We start from the raw sequence: 19,449 nt of genomic DNA, 5'->3' as shown, positions 1-19,449 counted from the left end.
AACAGTGTTGCTGATAAATTTGTCGGTAAAATACTTTATTATGTCGCTATTATCCGAGGTATAGGAGATGCTGGAATTCCGTGTAGACAGCAGAAACTATGCAAATGTAAAATAAATTAAAATAATTTAGAAATATTGTTTCATATCGCACCAGACGGAATCATTGTAATTGACATTTTATTAGTTAGAGAAATACTTGGTGAAGGATATGAAATTTTGTTTAAGCCTAATGAAATTAAACTTGTAAAGTCAAAGCCTGTACGTAAGCCATTATCCTTCTCAAATAATATTGATACCGAATTGGTCGGTAAGGACAAAGACCAGTTAATTAAATTGCTTCAAAATTATTCAGATGCATTTATTAATGGAATTCCTTGCTCTAAAGAGCAAGTACATTCTATCGAATGTACAGCATTTGTAACACCACACGGAAATTACGAATACTTGACAATGCCGTTTGGCCTCAAGAACGCTCCGTCCGTTTTTAAACGAGCGGTTATCAACGCGTTAAGAGATCTCGCTCATTCTTACGTAATAGTCTATGTGGAGAATATCATGATTGTGTCGTCTACTATAGAGTTGGGTTTCGAAAGATTAAAAATTGTGTTAGATGTTTTGACTGCAGACGTTGACTTCTCATTTAACGTTACCAAATGTGCGTCTCCTAAGACTACGGTACAATATCTGGTTTATTCAGCGATTCTCTTAGATCATGAAACCAATATATTGACTAACTTCGAGCAAAAACACTTTTAACTGGACTGATGATTTGGAGGAGATTAGGAAGAATGTTATCACTATTCTGACAAGTGAGCCAGTACTTGTTATTTTTGACCCACAACATCCGATAGAATTGCATACTGATGCCAGCTCTTGTGGATATGCTAATGCTAATTCATCGGATCAAGGGGGATCATTATGTGGTGGAGTATTATTGTAAAACCACCTGCCCTGCTGAGTCTAAGTGCCATTCGTATGAATTGGAAACATTGGCTGTAATTAAATCAGTTAAACATTTTCGGCATTATTCGGATGAGAGTTTGTTGTATTTACAATTTGCAATTCGCTAAAAGCATCGCGAATAAAAATTGAACTAATACCTAGGGTGCATCGCTATTGGGCATTATTGCAATCTTATGCTTTCAAAATAGAATATAGGGAAGAAAAGCGCATGGCGCATGTGGACTTTTTATCCAGGAATCACGTGCCTGATGCAACACCAGTTCAAAAGACTAAAATCCTAGAAAAACGTGTAAACTTAGCAGAAATCTCAAATGATTGGCTCGCTGCTAAGCAACGTCAGGATTCTGAAATTTCTGATATTGCTTACAAACTGGCTAGTAATGATAAAAAAAGATTTGACAAAAATAAGGCAGCAGTTGTAAGACATCAAATTGGATATTTAGTGTTATTAAAAAATGAAGAACGTCATCAAACTAAATTAGATCCGAAGTTTAAGGTACCATTTAGGATCAGTGAAGATGGAGATCGGTATACACATCGATTCAGGTTGCCACGCCCACTCTAACGCCCACAAACCGCCCAAAACTGCGACGCCCACACTTTTGAAAAATGTTTTGATATTTTTTCATTTTTGTATTGGTATGGTAAATTTCTATCGATTTGCAATAAAACTTTTTGCCACGCCCACTCTAACGCCCACAAACCGCCCAAAACTGCCACGCCCACACTTTTGAAAAATGTTTTAATATTTTTTCATTTTTGTATTGGTCTTGAAAATTTCTATCGACTTGCAAAAAATCTTTTTGCCACGCCCACTCTTACGCCCACAAACCGCCCAAAGCTGCCACGCCCACACTTTTGAAAAATGTTTTGATATTTTTTCATTTTTGTATTAGTCTTGTAAATTTCTATCTTTTCGCGAAAAAACTTTTTGCCACGCCCACTCTAACGCCCACAAACCGCCAAAAACTGTCCTTCGCACTTACACTAGCTGAGTAACGGGTATCAGATAGTCGGGGAACTCGACTATAGCGTTCTCTCTTGTTTTATTTCGGTTTTGTGCTTAAACCTTTTGTTTGCATATAATTTTAATAGCAAGTATTGCTATGCTTGCTGGTCAGACTTTTGTTATTGATTTTGATTTATTTATAAAACTAAAAACATTTATTTTCAAATCGAAGTCTGAATCTTGTTGTGGAACACGTTAGAACCAAATAGATTCCATAGCGATCTCAGAGTTCGGAACTTCGATAGATATTTTTATCTTTTCATTTTTTTTTTGAACGCTTATCTTAGCTATAGTTTATTTAGGAGTTGTATTTTTTCGGTTTTATTATTACTTTTTGTTTGTTTTTGTGACTTGTGACGATAGAAATCTTGGAGACAGAAGCTTCGGGGTAAACAAAATGCATTCTCTGCGACAAGACCTCGCTACCGGAGTCGTCTTTCCATCATTGAACCCACGCATTGCCGTCACAAATTTCATAGCGAGTGTATTGTAGCATGCGCACTTGTTTATATACTAATAACAATATAGTAACAATATATTCACTACATACGTTAACATAAACAGCCGAGTCCAAGTTGTGACGATCTGTCAGTGCTCGGATGGCTCAAGGATGGCCAGGAGTCGTCTCAGATATTTATTTGATTCAGGTGGGGTTGTTGGAAGAGACCGCTCCGGTCTGCCAGTTAACAGTTTACAGGCCGGTTAGGTCTGACAACGGTGAGAACAGTTTTGGGACCGATTAGGTCTGCTAATGGTGAGAATGGTTTAGAGGCCGATCAGGTCTGCTATTGATGAGGACAGTTTAGAGGCCGATAAGGTCTGCTAAGCATAGGAACAGTTTAGAGGCCGATGAGGCCACCACGTTGCCACGCGAAATGGTCATTCTCAACGTTTTTTCTCCGTTCCTTATGAGGCACGAAATCGGTTTCCCGTACCTTTTGTTCTCTACTCTTCGTCCTATCTCCTCGATGGCCCCGGCGATAAATGCGCCTCTGTACCTCTGTGCCTATGTCCAGTACATCGCGAATCTGGCGACGCCGTGCCACGTTGGCGTGGTGCCGGTGTGATCGGAGCCGGCTGCGGTGGCGTCTCTGGGTTCTGCAGTCTTGCAGATCGCCACCCGGTTTTTTAGCTGTGGCATCCTAGGGCTCGTACTCGCCCGTAGCGTGTGCGCCACCCTCTGTTTCCCGCCGGCCGTCCTCTTTCTAGCTCCCTTCTTCGTCTTGCTGCCTATCCTTATTTTGGCCATCATCTGGGATCCGTCGCAGCTTAGCTGGTCTCCCGTTGCTGGCTCTTGTGTCGCCGCCTGAGCCGCCAGCTTTACCTGCTCAGGCTTCCGGCGTTTCCCGACCACTCTGCAGCACTTTGTCGTTCTGACCCCGTTTCTTCCGCAGACCCCGCAGAACAGCCTCGGCGGATTGTTACAGGCTCCCGCCGCGTGTTCTGTTACGCCACACCGCATATAGATTTCCGATTGTACTCGTACCTTTTTTGGCCTGCGGAGGGTTCTATCTCCTCTACTTCTTCTGCCAACTTGGGGAACTGTGTTAACGTCTCGAGCCGTGTTATGCGCGTGTATAGCTTTAACTTGCTTCTACAGTTCGTGTAAATCCGATCGAGTTTCTGTTTCTCCGATAGCTTGGTGAACCGCATCAGTTTCCGCAAGCTTATCGCATACTATCGTACCGGTTCCGACTCCCGCTGCTGCAGCTGTGTGATCGGTGGTAAGAAGTACGAAGAAGAAGGTAAGTAAGAAGTGTGGTATTCCACCAATAGCTTACGGCTCCTTCCAATATAAAGGGCATCGTCTGGACGAGCTGGTCTATGTGAATTCCATACCCTGTCGCCCACTGCTCCATCTTACTGATGAATTCCAATGGGTTGCTTGACCCTTGTAACCGGATACCCCAGCTTCGTACTCGATCCACGATTTCTGTTTCTACCCTCCGCTTCACCTTCTTGTCCTTTCCCTCCTCCATTTCCTCCATTTCCTCCTTTTGCTCCTCTGCCTCCGTTACCACTAGTGGTGCTGCACTACGCGCCGGACTCCTGTCCTTCTTGTGTCTCCGCGTTAATTTTGCGAGTCTTTCTTTCACTGCTCCGCTGTGATCCGTTCCTTTCGCGAATGTGGCTAATGTCCGCCACAATTCCTCGCTCCTTCCCGACGTTTCCAATCCGAACTCGACTGCGTATCCCGTTAGATCGTCTTTTGTTCCCAGGTACACCCAACTCGACATTCCACCGAGAGAGGAGTTCTCTTGCAACCCCTACATATGTTCGGGCGCCACTGTGACGATCTGTCAGTGCTCGGATGGCTCAAGGATGGCCAAGAGTCGTCTCAGATATTTATTTGATTCAGGTGGGGTTGCTGGAAGAGAATTCTACCCGGGTCCCAGAGGAGAAGACGAGAGAATGATACAATAATTGGGTCTTTATTCGTGAATAAAACAAAGTGTTCACAGTCGCTTCAGATTGGCTGCAGTCCTCGTGGCGAGATCGGCGGCTGGTTTCGTCCCTGGAGGGGTTGTACAGCTCTGCGATGGATACGGGTGGGTGCCGGACACCCGAGATGGCCGCTTACTCGGTCGTCGAGTCATGTCGCCGATAGTTTCCCCACTGCCTGTGAACGAGAGATAGTTGGAAGAGACCGCTCCGGTCCGCCAGTTAACAGTAGAGGTGGGAGAGAACAGTTTAGAGGCCGATGAGGTCTGCTAAGGATGGGGAGAGTTTAGAGGCCGATGAGGTCTGCTAAGGATGAGAAGAGTTTAGAGGCCGATGAGGTCTGCTATGTATGAGAAGAGTTTAGAGGCCGATAGGGTCTGCTATGTATGAGAAGAGTTTAGAGGCCGATAAGGTCTGCTAAGGATAGGAACAGTTTAAAGGCCGATGAGGCCTGCTAAGGATGAGGAGAGTTTAGAGGCCGATGAGGACTGCTAAGGATGAGAAGAGTTTAGATGCCGATGAGGTCTGCTATGTATGAGAAGAGTTTAGAGGCCGATAAGGTCTGCAATATGTAAGAAGAGTTTAGAGGCCGATAAGGCCAAGAAGGTCTCCCGCATATCCCAACTGATTTAATGCTGTTGCTACTATGGAGGCGTTCTTCCGGCAGACGCTCAATTCCCAAATTGATTTGGTCTGCGGCAACGCTAGCATGCTCTTCGATGGGAAGGCACGATAATTTTATTGGCGTTTTCACAAAGTATCCGATAGTTCGCGGTGGTATTGGCTTACAAAAGCTTTACGCAAGCAGTCTCGCGATACGCGCAACGGATGTGGATCTAAGAAAGTCAATTAGTGACCGGAAGCAGAAAGAGAGAAAGAGAGCTTCGACTGCTTTTATGATGCCATTGCGCAGATAACGGACTGTCTAGAGGTTCCAATTCCGGAAAAATATCTTATAGAAACTCTTCGCCGGAATTTACGTCCGAAAATTAGGCATAAGCTTTTAAACGTAAGCATAGATTCCGTCCAAAAGCTACGTGATATCTGTCGGCGTAGGGGGGGTTTCTTAGAGGACGTTAAACGTACTTATGGATACCAAAAGCCAGCTCCTTTTTGAAAGCAGGTATCCGAGGTAGTGCAGGAGTATTTGTCGGATGACGCAGAAGTGTTTTCTGACGCTGATCAAGTAGCCGAGGTATATGATTTTCCATTGGTGTTCTGGAACTGCAGGAAAGAGGGACTACCGATGTCACGATTGTGAGCAGAAAAGCAAAATATTTTGATATGGTTGTGGAGCACCAAACTCCTATAAACCATCCTGCCACAAGTGTCAAAAAACGTGAGACTGAACACACGACCCAGAACTTAGATGTCGTTGTCAATTAAAAAAGCAATTTGAGGAATTAGACGTATGTAGATACTGACGGCAATTCAGAATAAAACAATACCGCACATACCGACTTATTTTGATAAAACATACTCTCGGAACATACAAAGTATTAGGAACTTTTGGCAAGCAGCGAAAACGATTGAGGCTATCAGACATAAAAGTCAGGATAAACGCCCGTATGCTGAAGTTCGCCTATTAGATAGAGCAGTACTCGGCCTTTTAGATACTGGTGCGTCCATGAGTGCCGTGGGTGGAAGACTGGCCGAAGAAATTATTAGACAGAGGAAGCCAGAGGATGGCCAAATGCAAAAAGTTCAGTACGAGGAAATAACACAAGAGCTAGAATTATATATTATTCCTTCGCTGAGCCAGGATTTATATTTGGGCATTGATTTTTGGACCGTGTTTGGACTCTTGCCAACGGAAATAAGTATAGTGGAATTGACCAGTGACGCTCATGTCTTGCCTGACACCCAACGAGCCAAGTTGCTGGCAGTTATTGATCAATTTCCTTCTTTCGCTGTTTTGGGCTTGGAAAAAACAAGCATGCTTTTCCATTCCATAGATGTTGGGGAAGCCAAGCCCGTTAAGCAGAGACATTTTCCTTAGTTTTATAGAGTTATTTTTTTTTAGATTTTAATAAAATTTAATAATGTTCTAAAGAAGTTTGAAAGTGGCCGCAGCTAGCTTTGCCTTGAGATGTAGGGTAGCACTTGCAGAAGTGCTGTTCTCCCTTATCCTCTCCAGGGTCTCTATCTGGGACATCCCCAAGGGTCGCATTAGGGTTTGCATGGCCACCATGTAATCTTTGAAGCACTGGATAAATTCTGCTCATGTCTCCGAGAATCTGTTGTTTGCGATGAACCACTTTGGGGCCCTGGCCTTAAGCAGTTTCGGCATCGCTCGTTCGATTTGGTTGATATCCAGACCGTACGTCATTGCTGACCACTCCACCTGCTCCAGGAACTCCAACGACTTGTCGTGACCGTCGTACCGGAAGCTCCACTGCCGCACCTGCTTCGCTACCTTCGCGTAGTCTTGAGGGGCTACTCTTGCGTTGTCTCGCCGATCGCGGGTGGACTCCCGCCTCTCCCTCCTCTCGCGGCGGCTTTCCCGCCGTTCACTCCCGACCTCCTGCCTTTCGGGTCTACTCCCGCTGGCTTCAATCATGCTGTTGAAATCGAGGCTTCTCATCCGGCCTTCCACGCCAGTGACATTGACCCTGGAGCGCCCTGGAGGCCAGCTTGCGGCAGCAATTGCCCTCCTCGTTTCCGCGCCTGCGGCAGCCTCGCGTCGAATTGACGGCCCGCGTGCCTGGCCCCGCGTTGAACTGCTGGCCCGCGTGCCTACCACGCGGCCTTGGCGGCGATTGCCTTCCCTTTCACCACCATCCGCTCGAACCGTCGCAGTGTGGCGCTCCGTGCGTCCGCGAATTCTCGCAGCTCCTCCATGTCCCGCGACGGCATCGCGTCCCCGACGCAGATTCGCCCGTGGCCCTGCGTCGCACGCTCCGATACGCCATCCTGGCCCTCGCCATCCGGACTCCTTCGTCCTCGTCCGAGGACACCTCCGGGGGGACCGTCTCACCCCCGTCGTCCTCCTCACTCTCCGATGAGATTGGGCCCTCGGCCACCGTCTCCTACTCCGACAGATCCATGACGGGCACCTCTTCCGGATCCTCCTGAACCCGGGATGGGAATCGAGATACCAGGGGTGACGCCAGAAGTTGGAGACAGGAATCGGAATTCCTACTCCATATCGCTCCGGGCTGTTCCCTAGTGCCAGTCTCCCGCACCTCCCGGTTGGTATTCGCTGCGCGCTTAGTGTCCATTCTGCCGACTCGATTTTGAAAGACGGACTTTCGCTTTTCTAGCCGCGACGAAACCTCGGTTTTCCCTCTGCTCCTTTCTGCCATTATTCCGCGGGGCCTGTACCGGTAACGGAATTCTCCTCCGTGTACCCGCCTCCCACGGAATTCGCAACTGTGTTCGTTAGCCGTTAACGGTTTTCCGGCTGTATACCCTTCCTGTCCCGCTTTCGCGCTCCAACTGGCCTGACTTTTCGATACCCCGTATTTCGATTCCCCCCTTCTTCACTAAAGGGTTTTATTATTGTTTTCCGCACTCGGTGTCCTCTGGCACGCCGGCGCCCGCTTTTCCCGGCTTTAAGTCGCCAATATGAGTTGTCTTAGTTGTCGCGTGCTCTAATACACAAATTACTGGGGACGTGAATTTCTTTATTCTGAACGGCCCGTCAAACCTTGGTCCCAGTTTCGCCGCGAAGCCCTTGGCTGTTTTCGACAGGTTGTGCTCTTTGGCCCATACTGTTTCTCCCACCTTGGGTTTCCACGGCCGCTTTCGGAGATTATAATGGCGCGCCTGATCCTGCGCTGCCTTTTTCATATTCCTCCGCACCAGTTCGAAGATCTCCTTCAGTTTTTCCGCGTTTTCTGCCGGCGTCTGTGTAAACCTGCCCGTTCAGCCTTGGTTCCCTTTCCTGCGTGATAAATGCCGGCGAGTATCCGGTGGTCTCCGCCAGTTTACTGCCAGCTGCAGCTCCGGCCAGTTCTCGTCCCATGTCCTCTGATCGGCCCCTGTGAACTGCGCGATCATTTTTTTCACGGTCTTGGTGCTGGTGTCGCACACCTAGCTCCTCCAAATACCTCTTGAATGCCCTGCTCGTAAACTGGACTCCCTTGTCCGTGATCATGACTTTTGGCACCCCGTATCTGGCCACTATTCGCTCTCGCACAGCTTTTCGTAGCGTCTCGGTGGTTGCCCTACGGATCTGGACGATCTCGGTCCACTTGGAAAACCTTTCCACCAGGACCAGCAGCATCGAATTGCCGTGCTTTGACCTCGGCAAGGGGCCCACAAAGTCCGCACATACGGTGACCCATGGTTCTTCCGGCACCTGTGTCAGCATATTCCCGGCTGCTTGCAGCTGGTTGGGCTTGTATCTCATGCAGCTCTCGCAGTTCCTCACGTATTTCCTGACGTCTCGGTGCATTCCTGGCCAGTGGTACCTGGCTGCCACCCTCGCCATAGTCTTCCGACTTCCCAGGTGTCCCGCCGTCGGCATGTCGTGGTTCTCGGCCATAACGCGCTGCCTCTTCCTGGTCGGTACACACAGCTTCCATGACACCACATCCTCATTCCCTGTCCGTTGCGGTATGTGCCTATACAACTAACCGGCCTCCCCTAGGTAGTCTGGAAATTTTTGGGGATCCTGCTTCACTTTCCTCCGCATCTCTTCTGTCCACCTACATCCCTGCTGCTCGTCCGGGTGCCCTTCTTCCATCGCCGTTATCCTGCAGCTAGTTTCCTGCAGTGGCTGTCTCGACAGGGCGTTCGTATCGTATTGTTGGACCTCCAGTGCCCGCCTCACGATCCTTCCGGACGGGCTCTCGATGCTGTTCAGACACTTCAGGGCCATGTGATCTGTTATCACTTTGAAATGGTAGCCTTCACTACACGCAGCCCACACTATTGCGAAACATTTCTTCTCTGTTGCGGAGTAGTTCTTTTCCGCTCCGTTCAGCAATCTGCTTGAGCAGGATATGACCCGCTCGCCTTGCTTGGAGTGCTGTGAGAATAGCGCCCAGCGCGTAGTCGCTGGCGTCCGCCTGTAACACGAATGTCTTTGCGATATCGGGGTATACCAGGATCGGGTCGGCGACCAGCCTGGTTTTGAGGCCTCGAATGCTTCTTGGTGGGCGTCTGTTCACTCGCACCTTTCCTGTTTCTTGAGGAGTGCGTTCAGTGGTTGTACAAGCGTCGCAAAGTCAGGTACAAAACGCCTGTACCACGACGCCACTCCCAGGTACTGTCGCAGCTCCTTCACGTTCCCCGGGGGCTTCAGCTTTGCTATTGCCGCTACTTTCTCCGGATGCCTTATTCCGTCACGCGGTGGCCCAAGTATTGTAGCTCCTTTCTAAAGAACTTTCACTTATCCGCGTTTACTTTCAGGTTTGCCACCCTTAGCCTCCGGAAAACCACTCTCAGGTGGTGTCCGTCCGATTACAATTATGTCATCCTGATGGCGCGTGGCTCCATCTAAGGTCCTATCACCTGGTCCAACGTCCGTTGAAACGTTGCCGAAGCGGAGTGGAGTCTGAAAGGCATCACTTTCCACTGAAACAGGACCATTCCCGGCACCGTGAATGCCGTATATTGCCGACTCGTCGCTTCCAGCGGGATCTGCCAGTACCCGTCCTTCAAGTCCAGGCTGCATATGTACTTCGCCTCCCTTATATGATCTAGAATGTAATTGATCATAGGCATTGGGTATGCGTCCTTCACGGACTTCGCGTTGATTTGGTGGAAGACGCCCACAAACCGCAAAAAAGTGTCAGTGCTGAATTTTCTCTTTCGCACTTCCACTAGCTGAGTATAAGGAATCAGATAGTCGTGGAACTCGGCTCTCTTCTTTCTCTTAATTTTTTTCAATGGGATCCATTTCTAAATCTTTTTTTTTTTTATTGATTGCCCTTTTTTTTGTCTCTTAATTTTTTAGTAGTTGTTGTAATTTCTTTGTGTATTCATTTTTTCAAGAGAATTTGGGGTTTGTATACTATATTTCAATTTTGTACTTAAATTATAAAAAAATTGTTTAATTATTGTGAGGAGTCTTAAAACTCTCCACAAATCCGGGTGGAGGAGATGGGCATAGCAACGGAGAAGAAGGCTGGAATGCGAGAGGAGTCAAGGGCGGTCAGGTCAAACTGGAAATAAGGGACTTTGGACCCCGGCAAAGCGGAGAGACCGTGAACTAACGGTACCGCGCTGGACCTTCGACTCGAACCGGGCAAGGGCGCAGAGGTCGTACGGTAACGGTACGGACGTTGAACAAGCACAAAGAGGACGCACCGTGAACTTACGGGACACGAGTTGGACCTTGGACCCGAGCGAGCCGTGTGCAAAAGGGAAATAGCGGGATCCGCGCGGCCTATAAAAAGGCAACGCAGGCGCGGCTAGAGGCAGTCGGTCAAACTAACACGCGTAGGTCATACGAGCAAGCGGAGAGTGCGAGCGCGAGTCGCGCAGTCAGGACACAGACGTGCGGCCGGACAGTCTGAACAGACGCAGAAGGTGCGGACACGGTCGATCAGGAGAGTACGCGGAGTGCCATACGGGCAGAGAGTCAGTAAAGAAGGTGCCATACAGACAGACAGTCAATGAGAAGTATGCGGAGAGCCATACAGCCACACAGTCGATCGGGAAAAGTACGCGGGGTACACCGACATTCAATTAGAAAGTACGCGGAGTGCCACACGGGCAGACAGCCGATCCGGAACAGGGCGTGGAGAGCTACACAGTGACGCGAACAAGTGAAAGTACAAGTGCGTCGAAGCGAGCATCTAAAGACGATCTCCGCAAGGAAGGACCAGCGAAGGACAAGCAAACACCAGGACCTGGCATGGTCAAAAGGGGACGGTGGAGTCAGTGGTCGCAAAGCTGGTTCAGGGAGAAGCTCTAGCTGATCTTACGGACGAAACACCCTGCCCCATAACATCCTAAGCGCCGGCCCAGCCCGCAGGTTGGTCCTTCGGCAAAAAGAGACGGTGGAGTCAGTGGTCGCAAAGGTAGTTTGGGGAGAAGCTCTAGCTGATCTTACGGACGATACACCCCCATAACATCCTAAGTCCAGTCGAGCCGGCACGGATACGCCGTCGAGAGCGACGCGGGACCAGCGAAGAAGGACGACGAAGGAGCGACGACGCGCATCCGAAGGCGAGGATCACAGGAGTTTCTTATCAAGTCACTGAATAAAGGTGGTTTAAATCTGAATCTCTGTCTTCTCTTTGGTCGGGCAATCACACAAATCATAAATTTGGTGGGACGAACAAACAAACTCCCTGAGCTAGCCGTTGCAATTCGTAGCGAGCAGAAAGTAAGAAATCAGTTCGTTACATTATTTTTAGAACTTATTCAAATTATTAGCTCTGCTGATATAGCGTCTTCTATTTGCTGAACATATGAATATGAACACATTCAAATGAACTGAGCGAGTGTTGCAATTGTTATTGACTAAATGTCTTCTGTGTGGTTTTTGAACATTGTTGACCAAATTGGCCGAATTGTCTTTTGTCTGACTGACGGCAGATCCAAACCAATCCATTTCGAGATTATCGTCAATATTCTTTGTTTTTGATTTTGCTTGGGTTTAGGTTGCTTTTTTGTTTAATATTTAGTTTTGTTGCTTTTGTATTACTTTTCATATTAATTTTTGGTTGTGGTTTGCCGAGCCACCACCACCTATTTCTGACTTTCTATCCACGTACTTATCGGGCAGTGAGGGTACCAGAGAACTGCAACGAGTATGATTAAGTATGAACAAATACTCTGTTCAAAAAGAGAATCAAATCGGTACCAATCAACACGACCAACTGGTCCATTCAATATAAGTATGCCCAGCGTCAAACTGATTTGAATTAGAGCGAACTGTGCACGAAGTAGGGAATCAGACTGGGCTATACGGTATGGGCTACTTCGGTTGCAATCAAAGTGGATCGGCTAAAGCCGTACGGCGTTCCATAGCAATGAACGCCTTAAATGATTTGTTTTGATTTGGTTTGATTCAAATCATTTGAGGTATACTCGAGTAAAAATGTATGAACTGTAGGTATGAAGCGCAAACTGAACGATTCTCATAAAAAGAAAGTAACTTCAGGAATATATTTATTTATTTATTTACATATATGTAAGATGAGATTTACTCAACTTTGGTTTTTATTATTATAGATATTTAAATATCAGTATTATTATTAACGATGAATGTTACAAGTTTAGTTTAAGTTTTCTGCTTTCTTAACTCGTTCTCTGACGTCCGTATCTGCTGACTTCTACTCTCCGAATCCCTTCTCTCGCTCTGCTGCTGCTCTCTGCTGTCGCTCTGCTGCTGCTCTGCTGTCGTTTCTCCTGCTTCTCCGCTGTCGCTATTCTCTTCTGTCGCTCTGCTGTTTCTACTGCTCTCTTCTGTCGCTCTGCTGCTGCTCTGCTGTCTTAATACTTTTTCTGCATCTCTTCTTAAATCTACTCGGGTACTGCTTTTTTTGAGAAGTCCCAATACCCCGACTTACATTCGGCCATTCCTGACTATTCATCTGTCCCAGATGACCAATCATCCTCATTGTCCTGGACATACCTCCACAACTTCATGTAATCACAACTTGTGGAGGTCTTACATGGGCCTTCAAAATCTGCTGCCTTTCGAACTTCGTATCTGCCGTTCCTCTTGACAGTTGAAACTTCGTACGGTCCCATATATTCTCCAGCCAACTTCTTTCCCGCAACAAATTGTGTCCGGTGTATAGCGACTAGGTCTCCTACTTTATATGCGACTTCTGGTTTCCGCTTAAGGTCAAAATTCCTTTTAAAAGATTCCTGTGCGCGTTGAATCTCGATCTTTGCATCCTTTCTCAGTTGTCGTTGCTCGTCAAAACTCAAATACATCTCCTCCTCCAAAAGCTGTAGAATACGATCCATTGGCTTATTGTTCATCTGCATTCCGAATAGCAGCTCAAATGGTGACTTCTTGGTTGATGCATGTACGTGTGAATTGACCGCTCTCTGCTTAGGAATCCTTCCTTCTTGCCAAGTTTCTTGTTGAAAATGATGCATCTCACACAGTTGTTCACTACCTGCTGAGCCTTCTGTTCTAAGTGAGGAATCCAATACAATTGTTGAACAGCATGAACAGTTTTCTGTAGTGCAAAATGACCTGCACTATGGGCTTCAACAATTACTTCTTTTTCCATCGATTTCGGGATCACAAGGAGGTCATTGCCGTTCACCTCCTTGAAGACAAGTCCAGCTTTCATCTTGTAGCCCTCATATGGACGACTCTCCAGAATTTCCATAATTGCCTTTAGCATCTCATCTTTTCCTTGTGCGACTTTGATTCGAGCTGTGATCTCAGAGGACACGAACATCACACGATCGGGATAGCGACTAAGGCAGTCCACATGCTTCAACCGTTCCCCAGGGCGATGTTCCACTGCAAACTCGAAATCCTGCAGGTAAACAATCCATTGCGTGACTGCCCTCGGCACATCCGCTTTCTGTAGGGTTTGTTTAAAAGCAGAGCAATCCGTAACCAGCTTAAACGGCGATCCCAGCAGATAATGTCTAAATTTCTTCACCGCTAGATAAACGGCCTTTGCTTGTAGGATATAACTGTGCTGGCGGGACTCAGCTTCTGACGTCTTCTTACTCCAGTATTGTATTGGATGGAGTCTGCCATCGAAACACTGCATTAAAACCGCTGCAAATCCATCTTTTGATGCATCCGTGTGTAATTCAGTTTTGGCCGCTCTGATATACAACGTTAAAACGGGTTCCTTTGTCAACGCATCCTTCAAACTATGGAACGCATTCATCTGCGGATGGGCCATTTGAAAGCAAACATCTTTTCGCAGCAGGTCAGTTAATGGGCGTGCAATCTGCGAATAATTCAATACAAATTTTCTGAAAAATGCAGTCAGCCCTAAAAAAGCTTGGACTGCTCTGACGTTTTTTGGCACCGGAAATTTGCTGACCGCAGCTGTCTTTTCCTGTCCAGGCCATATGTTTCCGTCCTCAATGTTGTGGCCCAAAAAATAAATCTTCTTTTGCAAGAAGTGACATTTTCGCCACTTTATCTTCAGGCCAAATGCTCCAGCTCTGTTCAAACATTGCTCTGCAGTCTCGGCGTGGATAATTATATCATCCATGTACAAGTCGAGTACATCTCTGCTCATCAGCTCTTGGAACACGTGATTAACGTAACGAATAAAAACAGCTGGCGAGTTCCGAAATCCAAACGGGGTTCTATTGAATTCGTACAATCCGGATTTGGTGATGAAGGCTGTGAATTTTTTGCTATCCTCCTCAATGGCCACGTGGAAGAAACCATTCTCCAAGTCCATTACAGTAAAAAGGCGTGCTTTTTGCAGCTTTTGCAGAACGTCGTCGATTATAGGAACGGGAAAACAGTCTCTCAAAACCATCGAGTTCAGCTTTCGAAAATCGACGCAAATACGCCGTGTGCCATCTTTTTTGTTCACCAGTACAAGACGGCTAGCAAAGTTAGATGTAGATGGGCGAATGATTCCAGCATCTAACCATTCGTTGATCTGCTTTTCCACGTCATTCTCTTCGGCAATCGCAAATCTACTTGGGGATTGACGAAATGGGATAATTTCACCATCCGGAACGATTCTTAGCCTCACTGGAACTTCGGCTACCGAATCCACCGCCTTGTAGTTATTGATCAGCAGCGACACCTCTTTAGCGAACTGCGGAGGAACATCTATTTCATCATCTGAATTTATTATGTTGTAAATACTCATCTGATTTGGTTCCCCACAAGCTTTCTCCCCCAGCGGGGAAGAAAGTATCCGTCGGCCGACAGCGAAAAGTCAAACTTCGATACAAAATCAAAACCGAGCATCATACTCGATGTCTTCATCCTCCACTACGACGAACTTGTGTCTAGTCATCTCCTTGTCCACCGCAACCTCCGCCAAAAAGTATCCAACTGTGCACGTAATCTTCCTTCCCAGCCCACGAAGCATCGACGCACACCTCTCCAGAGTAACATTTGGTATCTTGTTAAAGATATACTTGCGCAGTATAGATACATCGGCTCCCGTATCTACCAGACACTCCACTGCCACATTGTTGATAGTGACATTTTTCATGCGACTTGAGCTGCGTACGACTTGGACGCCAGCAGCTGACCCAGGGCAATCTCTTGACATGTGACCCTCTTTGTTGCAACTGAAGCATTTTACAGCAGACTTGCAGTCCTTACGATGATGATCTAATGATCCGCAGTTAAAGCAGTGACTCTTCCTGTCGTGCTGTCCCTCGTGCTGCTTTTTCTGGCTCGACGTCCACTTTCCCTCGTTAGGATTAAATGGCTTCTCGACCACACGGTCGAACACCTCATACTGCTCCTGTAGTTCTTTAGACTTGCAACTGTAGAGAGAGTATCTGAAATCACTTCTCATGTTCAAGCCGTCAACAACATAGCGGATAACTGAACGTGCATCAATGTTGCCAAGTGAAGCGATCTTTTTCATCTTTAGTAGGTATTCGTGAAAAGATTCCTGCTTGCGTTTCTTGCGGTCGCGGAGCTGCTCGTGTACATCCGCGCTGCACACATATTGATGCATACGCATCTCTGAGTATTGGTGTACATACGTAGAGTCCAAAAACAACTTCGCTGTGTTCGTCATATTGGCGCGAGCCTGAACATACATCTGCTTAATGTTCAGATCGTAGGCTGCCGCATTCATCTCAAAATTTTCAAACCAATTTTTAACCGGCATGGACTCATCGTCAAACTCTGGAATGATCTTCGCAAAGCTTTCTGCCGTAATCGAGCAACCGTTGTTTCGCTCCTCCGCTCCAATCTTAATAGCAAGAAGCTGCACTAAATCTTTCAGCGTTCTTGTATTTTCGTCGATCGAGCTGCTTTCGATTAAACCAGCTGCGCCACGTTGCTCTCCACTTATCCCGACATGATTCTGCATGTTGTTTCTTGCATTCCCACCTTGCTCTCCGCTTGTTGCGACAAGTTCTTGCACGATTTTCATTTCTTTCGTATTTTCATTTCCACTTATTTCGCAATCGCTTTCCAACGGCGTACTCATTTTAATCTGTTTGTCTGCTGCAGCCACTGACCTTGTGTAATATGGCTGCTTTCCTTTTGAAATTGGAATCCGCGACGGCTCTTGCTTAATTTGCTTCTCACTCACACGCATTCCCCGTTGCTAACCGGCGTCTGTCAAACTCTTCTTCTTCGTATTTTGAGACTTCTCGGAACGGCGTTGAGACTTTTCGGGACGGCGTCACTTGCAATTTTCAGGTTAGGACGAGCCCCCAAATGTAAGATGAGATTTACTCAACTTTGGTTTTTATTATTATAGGTATTTAAATATCAGTATTATTATTAACGATGAATGTTACAAGTTTAGTTTAAGTTTTCTGCTTTCTTAACTCGTTCTCTGACGTCCGTATCTGCTGACTTCTACTCTCCGAATCCCTTCTCTCGCTCTGCTGCTGCTCTCTGCTGTCGCTCTGCTGCTGCTCTGCTGTCGCTTCTCCTGCTTCTCCGCTGTCGCTATTCTCTTCTGTCGCTCTGCTGTTTCTACTGCTCTATTCTGTCGCTCTGCTGCTGCTCTGCTGTCTTAATACTTTTTCTGCATCTCTTCTTAAATCTACTCGAGTACTGCTTTTGTTGAGAAGTCCCAATACCCCGTCTTACATATATGTCTTTATTTTATGACAGGACTTGTGTATCCGTGTGTAATTCAGTTTTGGCCGCTCTGATATACAACGTTAAAACGGGTTCCTTTGTCAACGCATCCTTCAAACTATGGAATGCATTCATCTGCGGATGGGCCATTTGAAAGCAAACATCTTTTCGCAGCAGGTCAGTTAATGGGCGTGCAATCTGCGAATAATTCAATACAAATTTTCTGAAAAATCCAGTCAGCCCTAAAAAAGCTTGGACTGCTCTGACGTTTTTTGGCACCGGAAATTTGCTGACCGCAGCTGTCTTTTCCTGTCCAGGCCATATGTTTCCGTCCTCAATGTTGTGGCCCAAAAAATAAATCTTCTTTTGCAAGAAGTGACATTTTCGCCACTTTATCTTCAGGCCAAATGCTCCAGCTCTGTTCAAACATTGCTCTGCAGTCTCGGCGTGGATAATTATATCATCCATGTACAAGTCGAGTACATCTCTGCTCATCAGCTCTTGGAACACGTGATTAACGTCGAATAAAAACAGCTGGCGAGTTCCGACATCCAAACGGGGTTCTATTGAATTCGTACAATCCGGATTTGGTGATGAAGGCTGTGAATTTTTTGCTATCCTCCTCAATGGCCACGTGGAAGAAACCATTCTCCAAGTCCATTACAGTAAAAAGGCGTGCTTTTTGCAGCTTTTGCAGAACGTCGTCGATTATAGGAACGGGAAAACAGTCTCTCAAAACCATCGAGTTCAGCTTTCGAAAATCGACGCAAATACGCCGTGTGCCATCTTTTTTGTTCACCAGTACAAGACGGCTAGCAAAGTTAGATGTAGATGGGCGAATGATTCCAGCATCTAACCATTCGTTGATCTGCTTTTCCACGTCATTCTCTTCGGCAATCGCAAATCTACTTGGGGATTGACGAAATGGGATAATTTCACCATCCGGAACGATTCTTAGCCTCACTGGAACTTCGGCTACCGAATCCACCGCCTTGTAGTTATTGATCAGCAGCGACACCTCTTTAGCGAACTGCGGAGGAACATCTATTTCATCATCTGAATTTATTATGTTGTAAATACTCATCTGATTTGGTTCCCCACAAGCTTTCTCCCCCAGCGGGGAAGAAAGTATCCGTCGGCCGACAGCGAAAAGTCAAACTTCGATACAAAATCAAAACCGAGCATCATACTCGATGTCTTCATCCTCCACTACGACGAACTTGTGTCTAGTCATCTCCTTGTCCACCGCAACCTCCGCCAAAAAGTATCCAACTGTGCACGTAATCTTCCTTCCCAGCCCACGAAGCATCGACGCACACCTCTCCAGGGTAACATTTGGTATCTTGTTAAAGATATACTTGCGCAGTATAGATACATCGGCTCCCGTATCTACCAGACACTCCACTGCCACATTGTTGATAGTGACATTTTTCATGCGACTTGAGCTGCGTACGACTTGGACGCCAGCAGCTGACCCAGGGCAATCTCTTGACATGTGACCCTCTTTGTTGCAACTGAAGCATTTTACAGCAGACTTGCAGTCCTTACGATGATGATCTAATGATCCGCAGTTAAAGCAGTGACTCTTCCTGTCGTGCTGTCCCTCGTGCTGCTTTTTCTGGCTCGACGTCCACTTTCCCTCGTTGGGATTAAATGGCTTCTCGACCACACGGTCGAACACCTCATACTGCTCCTGTAGTTCTTTAGACTTGCAACTGTAGAGAGAGTATCTGAAATCACTTCTCATGTTCAAGCCGTCAACAACATAGCGGATAACTGAACGTGCATCAATGTTGCCAAGTGAAGCGATCTTTTTCATCTTTAGTAGGTATTCGTGAAAAGATTCCTGCTTGCGTTTCTTGCGGTCGCGGAGCTGCTCGTGTACATCCGCGCTGCACACATATTGACGACTGAACTCTGTCTCCATCAGCATACGCATCTCTGAGTATTGGTGTACATACGTAGAGTCCAAAAACAACGTCGCTGTGTTCGTCATATTGGCGCGAGCCTGAACATACATCTGCTTAATGTTCAGATCGTAGGCTGCCGCATTCATCTCAAAATTTTCAAACCAATTTTTAACCGGCATGGACTCTCCGTCAAACTCTGGAATGATCTTCGCAAAGCTTTCTGCCGTAATCGAGCAACCGTTGTTTCGCTCCTCCGCTCCAATCTTAATAGCAAGAAGCTGCACTAAATCTTTCAGCGTTCTTGTATTTTCGTCGATCGAGCTGCTTTCGATTAAACCAGCTGCGCCACGTTGCTCTCCACTTATCCCGACATGATTCTGCATGTTGTTTCTTGCATTCCCACCTTGCTCTCCGCTTGTTGCGACAAGTTCTTGCACGATTTTCATTTCTTTCGTATTTTCATTTCCACTTATTTCGCAATCGCTTTCCAA

The sequence above is a fragment of the Drosophila yakuba genome, chromosome 2L, assembly GCF_016746365.2.
Source record: "Drosophila yakuba strain Tai18E2 chromosome 2L, Prin_Dyak_Tai18E2_2.1, whole genome shotgun sequence".
Lineage (NCBI taxonomy): Eukaryota > Metazoa > Arthropoda > Insecta > Diptera > Drosophilidae > Drosophila > Drosophila yakuba.
Note: the sequence above shows the minus strand (reverse complement) of the source record.